The sequence below is a fragment of the Chionomys nivalis genome, chromosome 22, assembly GCF_950005125.1.
Source record: "Chionomys nivalis chromosome 22, mChiNiv1.1, whole genome shotgun sequence".
In the NCBI taxonomy this organism is placed as follows: domain Eukaryota; kingdom Metazoa; phylum Chordata; class Mammalia; order Rodentia; family Cricetidae; genus Chionomys; species Chionomys nivalis.
The window spans coordinates 12,463,438-12,475,563 of NC_080107.1; positions in this window are offsets into that span (position 1 = coordinate 12,463,438).

Here is a 12,126-nt window from a genome sequence, read left to right on the forward strand (position 1 = left end):
CACCTGCACTAACAGGGTTGGCTCTATGGTCCTGCCCTGGAGAGATGACTCGATGGTTAAGAGCACCAGCTGTTCCTCCAAAGGACTCAGGTTCAATCCTCAGCACCCACATGGCAGCTCACAATTTTCTGTAACTCCAGTTCCAGAGGATCTGATACCTTCACATCAATGCACATAAAACAAAGTTAAATAAACTTTTAAAATGTCTGAGTAATCTTAAATACTACATATTCTGCTTTTTTTTTTTTTTTTTTTTGCTTTTTTGAGACAGGGTTTCTCTGTGGTTTTGGAGCCTGTCCTGGAACTAGCTCTTGTAGACCAGGCTGGCCTCACAGAGATCTGCCTGCCTCTGCCTCCTGATCTGCTATTTGTTAAAACACGTAACTTTCTCCCCTTAGAGCCGGGGATCAAACTCAGGCCTCATGTTCTCAGGGAAGTTCTCTCCTTCTGAGTCACCTCCCCAGCCCCTTTCATTTCTTTCTAACTTGCTGTACTATTGAAGTATTGAAGTGTCCAAAAGACGGTTCGTGTAAGTGCAGCCTTCCTCTTGGCTAGATGGCAGGAGAACGTGTCGCTTAATGTGATGCTTGCTTGAAGTGCTTGTTCACCAGTCTATCACGGTATGATAATTTCCCACTAATCTGGCTTAAATTTTTATTAAGAAAGCTACCAGAGTATTTCAAGTGGGTTTTTGTCATATTCCTAGATTTTTTTCATTAACTTGTGATAATACTTCTTTTTTAAAAAAAAATAGTTAATCTAGTTTGCAGTCTGAAAATAAACCCTTGGGTCATGATATTATTAATTATTATTATATATAATATATTATAATATATGTTTTTACTAAACTTATATATTCTATTTGTAGTACAGTATTTCATCTGTTTAGAGCATCTTAAATCTATAACTGAGATTGCTATGTAATTCCTTTTTAAATTTATTGACTATAGTGGTGCCTCGTCTGTTACGTTGCCTCCTGTGATGGAAGCCACATATTTAACTGCTTGCGTGTCAGCAGCTGGAGAGCAGGGACCAGGTCATGTTTGATTTTCTGTCTTTTGTATTGAGCACAATGCTTAAGGACATGGTAGGTGCTTGATGAATCTGTGTTGAACGATGTGAAGAACAGCATCTGGACACACTTTCCTACAATCCAATTTGACCCACTCTTGACATCTGCCATATATTGTTTTCATAACTCATGTTCCAGTCCCAGTAACTTCATGTTGTTCATTTTACTAGTTCCCGTGCAGAAATACCATTGTTGAATTCAGTACTATAGCCAGAAGAGTCAATTAGAGATCCCTGCACCAACATGGCTATATCTCAAAGATGTTAAATATGACAAAAATAAGAAGAGCATAGGCATAGTTTGGGTAGGTGTACCCCAGTTCTGTTTAAATACTCAATGTTACCAGAAAGTAATGAAGTCTTTAAGAGGTGGGTTTGATGAAGCTTTGAGGTCCTTGGAAATGTGCCCTTGAACAGTAGTGTGAGATGTTAGTCTCTTCTCTCTCATATCTGGCCATGCTGTGTGCACTTCTGTTCTACTGGGTGTTTTTGCCATGATATGCTGCCAAATCGCAGCTCCAAAATCAATGGGACCAATTATGGAACGAGCCTGTGAGCCACCTTCTCTCTGAGCTTCGATTCTCAGGCATGCTGTTAGAATAGTAGGATGTTGACTGACATGAAGCTCTAAACATCCAAACACTAACCCGGGTGTGGTGATACACGTTGGTAATCCCAGCACTTGGAAGGCGGAAGCAGGGGGAGCTGAAGGTATCCTCCACTACATAGCAAGCTTGAGACCAGGCGATGCTGGACCAAACAAACAAACAAACAAACAAAAAAGGCAAACAATGTTAGGCACTTGTATTAGGTTTGTTTGTGCTGCCGTCTCTAAACTCCACTGATTCTCTGTGTCCTTCTGGTGAATTGTTCTACATCAAGGGGCTCAAATCTATGTGAATGGCACCCATGTGGCAGGCTTCTGATTTGGTTTTGCCAATTCGAAGCACTGGCAGGGGACTGAAAAGCAGCAGAGTGAGATAGCATTTTTCTTTTTCCATTCCTGGCAGTACTGCAAGTATGACAACCTCAGCAACAGGAAGAGAGGGCAGAAGAGACTCCATGGTTAATTCAACAATACCATGCTGACCTTCAACAGGGAAGTAGTCTATTAAGTTGGTAGGGTGGTAAGGGAGAATTGTCTGTACTCTGTCAATCATGTTTTAAATAAACACTGATTGACCAATAGCCAGGCAGGAAGTATAGGTGGGTCAACCAGATAGAAGTAGAGGTGGGACAAGGAGAACAGGAGTATTCTGGGAAGAAGGAAGCTCCCCAGTCCTGCCTAGACCACGGAAGAAGCAGGATGTGATCTGCCCTGTTGAAAAAGGTACTGAGCCATGTGGCTAACATAGATAAGAATAATGGGTAAATATAAGTTATAAGAGCTAATATGAAGCCTGAGCTAATGGGTCTATCAGTTTATATCTTATGGAGACCTCTGTGTGAATTTTTTGGGGGCTTGCCGGCTGTGGGAACTGGGCAGGACAGAAAGTCAACAAGCAGGACCTAATGTTACAGTAGGGGCTCTGACCTCCACTTCGTCTGCCCTTTACCCTCTTGCCAGTGCTGCCCATTGTCCCAAACCAACCGGAAGCCAGAAGCCAGGGCTGTCTGGTGAGGTAGTTTGTATCACCCAGTTTCCAGGCACTGAAGGAATTAACTTGGAGGTCAAACGGAGGAAATGATACGAGCCCCACTTTTCCACCTGCTTCTCTAACTTTCCAAACCTTTGGAACCAATGTCAGTGCCAAATCCCTTTATATGAAATACACTGAGTTTGTTTGCTCTGGGTGGGTGGAAGGGAACAGAATGGAAGGGGGACAAGTCATACATCATATGTATCTAAAACATTTAATTTTCAAAACTAGCAGGTAAATGTATTTTTTTTTAGTTTCTATGTTTATTAATTTAGTTCTATGTTTATCAGTCTATGTTTTCATTTGTTAGAACAATTTAATCATTAATTCAATCATTTAATCATTAATTCATAATTTAATCATTATCCAAATCCTGTGGGTATGAACGAATAAAACCAACTTTAGTTAATATTCTTCGACTGTGATGAAATATCCTGACAAAGGCGACTTGAGGGGCAAGAGTTTATTCTGGATCACAGTTCAAGTTATAGTCCATCATGGTGGCGGGGCTTGAGCTGCTTGCATGGTGTCCACAGTCAGGAAGCAGAGAGAAGAACGCAGCTGCTTAGCTTACTTTCTCCTTATACAGGCCAGGACCTTAGGGAATGGTGCCACCCACAGTGGGCAAGTCTCCCCACTTCAGCTAACCTAATTAAGACACCCCTACCCTGCAGGCAAGCTCAGGGGCACCTCTCACAGTTAATCCTAGATGTCATCAAGATGTCAATTGAGATTAACTTTCACCAAGCCTGAGGGTGTGGTTTCTGGCTCTACAGCCGGTTTGAAGTTAAGAAGTGATGAATTCAGTCTAGTTTATGGGTACAGCGTCTGGCGCCAAGAAAGAAAATTTTACATGAGAACAAGAAATCTCATATTGGAGTGAATGTTTGCTCTGGGTGGAAGGGAAAGATAAATTAAGGCATTGAATTTCTTGTAATCTCTGTGTCCTCATCCATAAGGATAAGGCCAACAGTGTCCACCTTATAAAACTGCTGTCATGATTAACAGGGGTAACATATGCAAAATGTCCCAGCCTACTGCTTAGGACCCAACAAGCCCTCAAGGGATCACAGAGCCTTCCTTGTGAATTTCAGGAACAATAGGGTGTGTTCCTATAAACTGCCCTGTATGCTGGGTCACGATTCAAGGGGGCTGCATTCTTTTCTATTTGAAATCTCACACCAAGTTCCTTCTCTGCATACAAGAGTGGCGAATGCTTGATGCAGAAAGTTCTTAAAAATATGAGAATATACAGGGATGAAAATTAAAATATTGCTGTGATTTTGACATAATTTATAAACGTATATAAATCACATAATGACATCACTTCTGGCTGTGTTAATATTCTAGCAGCTAGACGAGGGTTGACTTATTTATTTATTATATTGACTGTGGGATATTTGGTTTGTTTCTCTAATGTTTAATTGCTACGATTAATGCTATAGTGGGCATCTTTGTTCTGATATATATTCTTGTATGATTTCTTTGGGCAAAGAAATATTTGTGGAAATTTTAGTTAAATATTATGTATGTTTTATGACATATAATACATACAGAGAAAGAGAATTCTTTGGGTACCATGGTGAGGCGTCCCTAGCCATGGTGAAGTAATCTAGCTATGGTGAGGAATTCTATATTCCCCCAAATTACTTTTCAATAGAGGAACTGCAGCAGACATGGATCTGCAACAGGGGACTAGCCACTTTGATGAGTGAGGTATATCAGGGACATGCTACAGAGCAGGACTTGCACAGGCCGATGAAAACAAACTTCAACAGACTGCATGCAGGGAGAATCTCATTCAACTTCTTAAGTGTCGTTTCTGTCTAGAGTCAACTAGATGCAGACACCAGCTGGAAATGATCCGGTACCCAGACCGTGGGTTTTCTGAATGGAGGTCTCGTGGTGACTTAGTTGGAAAGCTAATGGGGTAGAAACAAGTGTCACATCTCTGGCTGACCTTGAGATGTGATTTTCTTGTGTCTTGGCTACTCACCTTGTACCTGTCCTCCCTTCTAGTGTGTGGGTTCTTAGGTCCACTCTCAACTGCCTAAGTGGGGAGACGAAGGGTAAGTATCAACTCCCAAAGCCTTCCACTCACTTGTTAATTAATTTCTGCAATAAAATCCCACCAGCACCTGCCAGCTTCAGACTAAGATGGAGCCAATGAATTTGAAAAATAATTAAAGTCAATGAGCTGCTCTTCTGATAGGGTCTGGAAAACTCAACAACCATAATTAGTTAGACGTGCGAAGTGAGGAGGTGTCACTTGCTGATAAACAGGACTTCTTCCAGGCATTTCGACAGAGAACCCTGCCCATATGGGAGCGCCTTGCTCCACTGACTCAGAAGAGCGTTGCTGGGTTTACAAGCGGAGAGTGAATGAAGGCCAAGTACTAATCTGGAAAACGTCTCCCCTCGGCTGGAAAACGTCTCCCCTCGGCTGAAATAGGAGATCTATGTCCTTATCTCCTCCCCCCAGACCATTGTGTCAGAATGTTGGTAAGAAATTGCGACAGTCACTTCTGAGCTCTATGAACCCCAAAGCAGTCTGCCTAACTCTCTACCTCTACATGAGAAAAAGAAGTTTTGGAATTAAGGTGATGGAGAAGCTGCATCTTATACGGACAATGGCTGTCTGGGAGCTCAGTTCGCCTGCATGGTTTCAGGAGAAGTTTCTTGAAAGCCACTGCACAGAGTCTGACAATGTGGGTTTGGGATCTGCCTTGGCTGGGAGGAAGCCATAGGTCTGGGCAGAGCCTCATCTGTGTTCTAGGTTTTATTGGGAGATGATTAGACATAGGGGTAGTCGGGCCTTCTTTTCTGCATCTTAACAGAAATGAATTTATTTTAATTTATACTCAAATAATTCAATTATACACATCAAAACCTCAGTTCACATTTATAACCAAAATACTGTTTTTCAAAATTAACATATATAGGCTTAAAATAAAATGAATGTAAAGGTAAACTATCTTAATGCAGATAGAACTTGACTTTGCATTAATTGAAAATTGAAATACTGAAGAAAACTTTAAGGTTGTTATTTTGGAATCCAGCTGTCAATAGTTCTTTAGAATATAACAGACTCCATCAAAGTGAGGTTAATTTTTATTTTGCTTATTCAACTAGTTATCTTTCTTTTGGTTCTTGACCAGCCGACCTGTGGAACAGCACCTGAAAAGGGGAGAGAGGATTAAGGAAAGAGACAGTAGACAGAAGGATAGACTAGGGAGGGCTCTCAGTGACTGCAGCAGCCCCAGACTTATTTCTCATAGCCCTTTTAGACCCAAAGCAAATGAGGGAGGGTGCAAAAGACAAGACTTCCTTACCATGATTCAAGGAATAAACAAGCACAATCACCTTCTTAACTCTCAAACATCTAGTAACCATTGGTCAAATATCCTGCTATTTGGCCTTGAGGAGCAAGAGCAAGCTTGAACTCTCTGACCTTAGGTCAAGATGAAATGGAGTCACTGTGGGTTCCCATGTCCCAATTAGTCTGAGGCATCTGTGTCCTTGACAGGACCATTCTTAGTTTATGAATGCTCGCTCATATGAGTACACTCACTCCCCCCAACTCTGTATCCTAGGCTGACCTTAAACTTGAGGCAATCCTCCTGCTTCAGTCTCCCAAGTGTTAGGATTTCAGGTATGAGCTCCTGCACCTGGCTTCTGAAGAGTTAATTTATAAAAGTCATCAATATTGTGCATACATACACAAGAAAACAAGAGAGCTCTGCCCACCAAGCTATGACCCGAAGCTTCTTTGGCATCTAGAGTTGGTTTTATGTTTAGGAAAAGCACTGTGCCAAACTGCCTGGCAGAGTTCCTCTCCCTGTGTGTCACGCTGCTCCTCGGAGCCCTTCTCCACCACAGTAACTTTTCCTTTCGCTCTGAATCATAGCACGATGTTTTTTCCCCCCAGGGCATTCTATCAACAATAAATTACAAGTCCTGTGCTATGGACAACGCTATTACTCAGTTGAGGGATTGACGGCTTCGTAACCAAGCTGGTTCACATGACGACGGATGCTTTCTTGCTGTATTCAATTTCAAAGGAATGAAAGGCCTTACGCTCACTGCAGTGCACACCCAGACTGACCCCAGAGAATTTCTTCCTTCCTCGTGTCCTGGGGTTTTCCAGGAGAGATCACAAAGGTGAGATGCATGCTTTCAACAAACCTCAAAGAGAGGATTGTGTCAGAAATCAGAACTCGGCCACTTTATGTTACCCTGTGATGCACGAGGCCTCACTCATGACAGCCAGGCCCGGGCAGTGGGGTCATTTTCTCAGGCAGCAGCCTGTTATGGGACTCTGACGAATGTGCCCAGTTCTCATTTGACTCACGGGTGGGCTGTGAGGCCTTGCCTTCGTGCTTCCCAGGTAACTGCTGAAGGAGGCATGGTGTGACAGCAATAATTTATAGCCTCATACTCGGTGAAATGACCTTTCTGTGAGATTGACCTCCCACAAATGCATCATGAAGGCCACTGTGGACCCAATCATTGTCATAATTGTTTTATATTTTCCACTAATCAAGGGCATAACCCCAAGGTAGATAAGGTTATCTATTATTATACCCTTACTCGACATACGAAGCCACCGAGGCACAGAGCTTACCCTGTTTAATGTCATAGCTCACACGAACACAGGCAGTTTGGTTCAGTCTTTATGCTTTCGGCAACTACACTGCATTGCTGTGTACTGGAACTGGAGAGCTGGAATAGAGGCTAAACACGCATACGATTGTCTTAGTTTACAGCTACTTAACAGAGAGGAGGCTACGCTGTGAGTCTCCCATAAACACTTTCTGCTGGTTGTTCAAAGGATGAGGTGGACAGAAATGTCTCACAGTTTGTTCAAACTAACAACGGAAGTCCCGCTGTCAGTGAACCTGGGGTCGGGAGAGGAAGGGAAGACTAATTTCAGCTTGGCTATGGGGTGGTGGGAAAAGTGTCAATCTAAAACAGGAAGGAAGTCAGTCACCTGAGATGGCTACACTAACTAACTCAGCGTTCGGGGTCCCCATAGAGCTACCCAAATGTTAAATCTAGGCCTTATGACAGCCACTTAGCCCTGACGTCATATTTGGAAGTCTTCGAACCACGTTAGTGAATTACCTTGACGGAAATCAAGGAGTCTAAAGTCTCAAGTCACGGTCTGGTTTCCAGCCAGTTGTGATAGGGAAGTTAATTAAAACTAGGAATTGAATTTTTCTTTTTAAGAGAAGTAGCCATTGAGTGTTAATCAGCTGTAAAGAAGGGAGCAGAAAGCCAGGGGAATCTATAAAACCGCTCTGCCCTGTAAGCACAGTTGCTTCACCTCTGACCTCTGTCGCTGAGCAAGGATTTGGCTCCGGCAATCTTCTCTGGGAAGCCAGCAGTTTGAACTGCTGCCACCAGCAAATGAGTTTTCTCTACCGAGAATGAATTCTCCTGAAGTGCTGAAACAAAGGTCTGTGTCCCGGGTGGCTATTATTTATTTGCTGGAGACGCTGCAAAATATCCCCTACTGTCTTCCCTGGGTCTGGGAGCTGGGAGCCATGGTACTTAGCCTCAGGTCTAACGGAACAAAGCTCACTGAAGGGAGAAAGTGGCGGGGTGAGGGACAAGAAATATGAAAAGTGCCTACTAATACAGGCCTCGAAGTAAGCGAGTCATAAAACGGGCCTTATTTACTGTCCTCCTTCCGTCTCGAGGATGGTGCACATGACTGAATTTAGCACTCTGCAGCAGTGGTGTTCGGGGCAGACAAGGGAGGGGGCTGGTCGGAGTGATTCTGACACCTTCTCTCAGTGAGCAGCAATGAGTGACCAAACAGCAGCTGCGGGCTCACATTCTGGTTTCCGTTTCCCTCCCGTCCAGAGTCTGAGCTTTTGCGTGCCGTTGTAATACACAGATCACTGTGCAAACGGCCTCATGTCCCACGGCCATTGTCAGTGCAGTACGGAGCCTTGCTGCCTTAGTCTGTAGGGAAAACCAGGGTGAACGGACTGGAAACTGGCTTCTCTCAATTCTCCCAGCTCCAAAGAAGCCCGAGCGTATTGCAACCGTGGGTCCCATCCCCACTTCCGGTGTCATGGACTGACTTATGGTTTGAGGAAATCTTCCACTCCGTCAGCTCCCATTCGTCTGAGTACTGTGTGTGTCCTAACTATTCCAGATGAAATACCCCAAAGTCTTCTGTATGCTCCAACCCAGTGGTTCTCAACCTTCCTAGTGCTGCGGCCGTTTAACACAGTTCCTCATGTTGTGGGGACTTCATAAGTGTAATTTTGCTACTGTTATGAATCATAACGTAGAGATCTGTTTTCTGGTGGTCTCAAGGCATTCTCATAAAAGGGCTGTTGGACCCACAGGTTGAGAACCACTATTCTAGCGTCTTGAATGAACAAACCCAAATGCTGTAAAGATACAGTTTACTAGGGGGATTTACATGACTCAGTGTACTAATGTACAAAAAAAAAAAAAAAAAAAAAAGACAGCTAACCAACCAACTAAACAAACAAAAACAACTTAAAATCCTAAGAGTGGATGAATAATATCAGTATTGAGGTCACATATTTTGCAGACAGCCCAGTCCCCCATAACTCACTGTCACTTTTATGAGCCACATAGCTCAGGCTGGCCTCGTATTCACGGGTTGTACATTTTAGTAATAATCTTCTTTGCGGAAATCAAGTTTATAGGGTGATCAACAGAGAAATATTTATAATGCAAAAGCCAAGACTTTGGCAAAATAAATCTTGGTATTTTCTTAGAATACTATGCTTGAAATGACTATGTGCAGATATCTTTAGCAAAGAAAAGAGTTCTGAATATTGGGGAATTTTCTTTTACCTTTTTTTTTGGTTTGAGTATTGTGCTTAGTGAAAAAGTACTGTGGAATAATTCACATGAGTAAGTTAGTTTCCTAAGAGGATTTCTAATATAATGATGCTCAGATGAAAACCTGGGCCACTGAGATGAGAGATAGTGGTTAAAGGTGCTTGCAGCACACACCTGAGTTCAATCCCCAGGACCAAAAGAAGGTGGGAAGAGAGAAGTGGTTCCTCAGAGTGGTCACCAGACAGCAACACAGCATGTGTGCACACACAACAAAAAGACACTCCGATAGTAATAGTAATGACAATAACGATGCCTAGAAATACCATGCATGCAAAATACAAACAAGGTGCTGGAGAGAAGGCTGCAAGCTGGGGGTGGTGGAGGACGCCTTTAATCCCAGCATTTGGGAGGCAGAGGCAGACAGGTGTCTGTGAACTGGAAGCCAGCCTGGTCTACATAGGGAGTTCCGGAACAACCAAACCAAGACTACATAGAGAGACCCTGTGTGTGTATGTGTGTGTGTGTGTGTGTGTGAGAGAGAGAGAGAGAGAGAGAGAGAGAGAGAGAGAGAGGGAGGGAGGGAGGGAGAGAACCTGGGTTATATACATTTGTAGTTTTTGAATGAAGTACATGGATTATTTGATTAATAAAATAATTGCTGTATTTTTAATACTATAGTGGATAAATAAAATTTGGTCAGAAAAGTATATATATATTTTTTTCTTTTTCTTTTCTTTTCTTTTTTGGGACCGTGTTTCTCTGTATAGCCCTGGCTGTTCTGGAACTCATTCTGTAAACTAGGCTGGCCTCAAACTCATAGAAATCCATCTGCCTTTACCTTCTGAACACTGAGATTAAAGGTGTGCACCACTACTGCCCAGTAAAAACAGTATATCTTAACTGTTCTCACAAACACGCTCATAGATTCACCAGCTGACTTGAGTGTGGCAAACATTTCATGAGAAACACATTCCACAGCACCATGTGGATACCTGCTGTGGGATGGTCTTTCTGTATGCTGTGAATATGTACCACTCTCATTGACTGATAAATAAAGCAGCTTTGGCCTATGGCAAGGCAGGATATAGCCAGGTGAGAAAACCAAGCAGAGCTACAGGAGAAGAAGGGCGGAGTCTGGGAGACACCAGCCTGCCACCGAGGAAGCAAGACGAAGATACGCAGTAGTAAGCCATGAACCATGTGGCAAAGCGTTGAAAAAAAAATGGATTAATTTAAATGCAGGAGCGATCTCATAATAAACCTGTGTCATCAGCCAAACATTTGTAATTAATATAAGCCTGAGAGATTATTTGGAAGTGTCTGTAAGACTGGGGGGGGGGCAGAGAAACTCTGCTTCTAGATACTCTCCATATATACAATGTTATTTGCCAATGTGCTTCAAAAGATGGAAAAATATTGAATAGATATGGAGAGAGTGGACCACCTTGTCTTGTTCCTGATTTCAGTGGAATCGCTGGGAGTTGCTCTCCATTTAGTTTGATGTTGGCTGTTGGCTTGCTGTATATTGCCTTTATTATGTTTAGCTATGGTCCTTGTATCCCTGCTTCTCCAAGACCTTTATCATGAAGGGATATTGTATTTTGTCAAAAGCTTTTTCAACATCTAATGAGATGATCATGTGGTTTTTATTTTTCAGTTTGTTTATATGGTGGATTACGTTGGCATATTTTCATATATTGAACCATCCCTGCATCTCTGGGATGAAGCCGACTTGGTCATGGTGGATGATGGTTCTGATGTGTTCTTGGATTTGATTTGTCAGTATTTTATTTAGTATTTTTGCATCAGTGTTCATGAGTGAGACTGTTCTGTAATTCTCTTTCTTAGTAATGTCTTTCTGTGGCTTGGGTATCAAGGTAATTGTACCCTATCATCATTTTGAGTGAGGTAACCCAGACACAGAAAGACAATTATCACATGAACTCACTCATAATTGGTTTTTAAACATAAAGCAAAGAAAACCAGCCTACAAATCACAATCCCAGAGAACTTAGACAACAATGAGGACACTAAGAGAGTCATACATGAATCTAATCTACATGGGAAGTAGAAAAAGACAAGATCTCCTGAGTAAATTGGGAGCATGGGGACCTTGGGGGAGGGTTGAAGGGGAGGGGAGAAGCAGGAAGGGGAGCAGAGAAAAATTTATAGCTCAATAAAAATCAATAATAAAGAAGAAAAGCACTGCATTAAGACAACTAAAAAGATGGAAAATAATTGTACAGAACATGAAAACACAGAATTTCTATTTCAAATGAGAAGGTTATTTATAATATTTTCAGGCTGAAAGCTTTCTTAAAGAATACCTGGGCCTGGAGAGATGGGTCATTGGTTAAAAGCACTGACTCTTCTTCCGGAGGACCTAAATTTGATTCCCAGAACCCACATGGCAGCGAACAATGATCTTTAAGCTCAGTTCCAGAGGATCTGATGGCATCTTCTGGCCTCTATGGGTACCAAGCAGACGTGCATGCTGGCAAAATACTCAAACCCATAAAATTAAATCAATAATAATTTTATTTTAAAAAGAACACCTAAACCTCTTATTATTTTTATTTTTTTA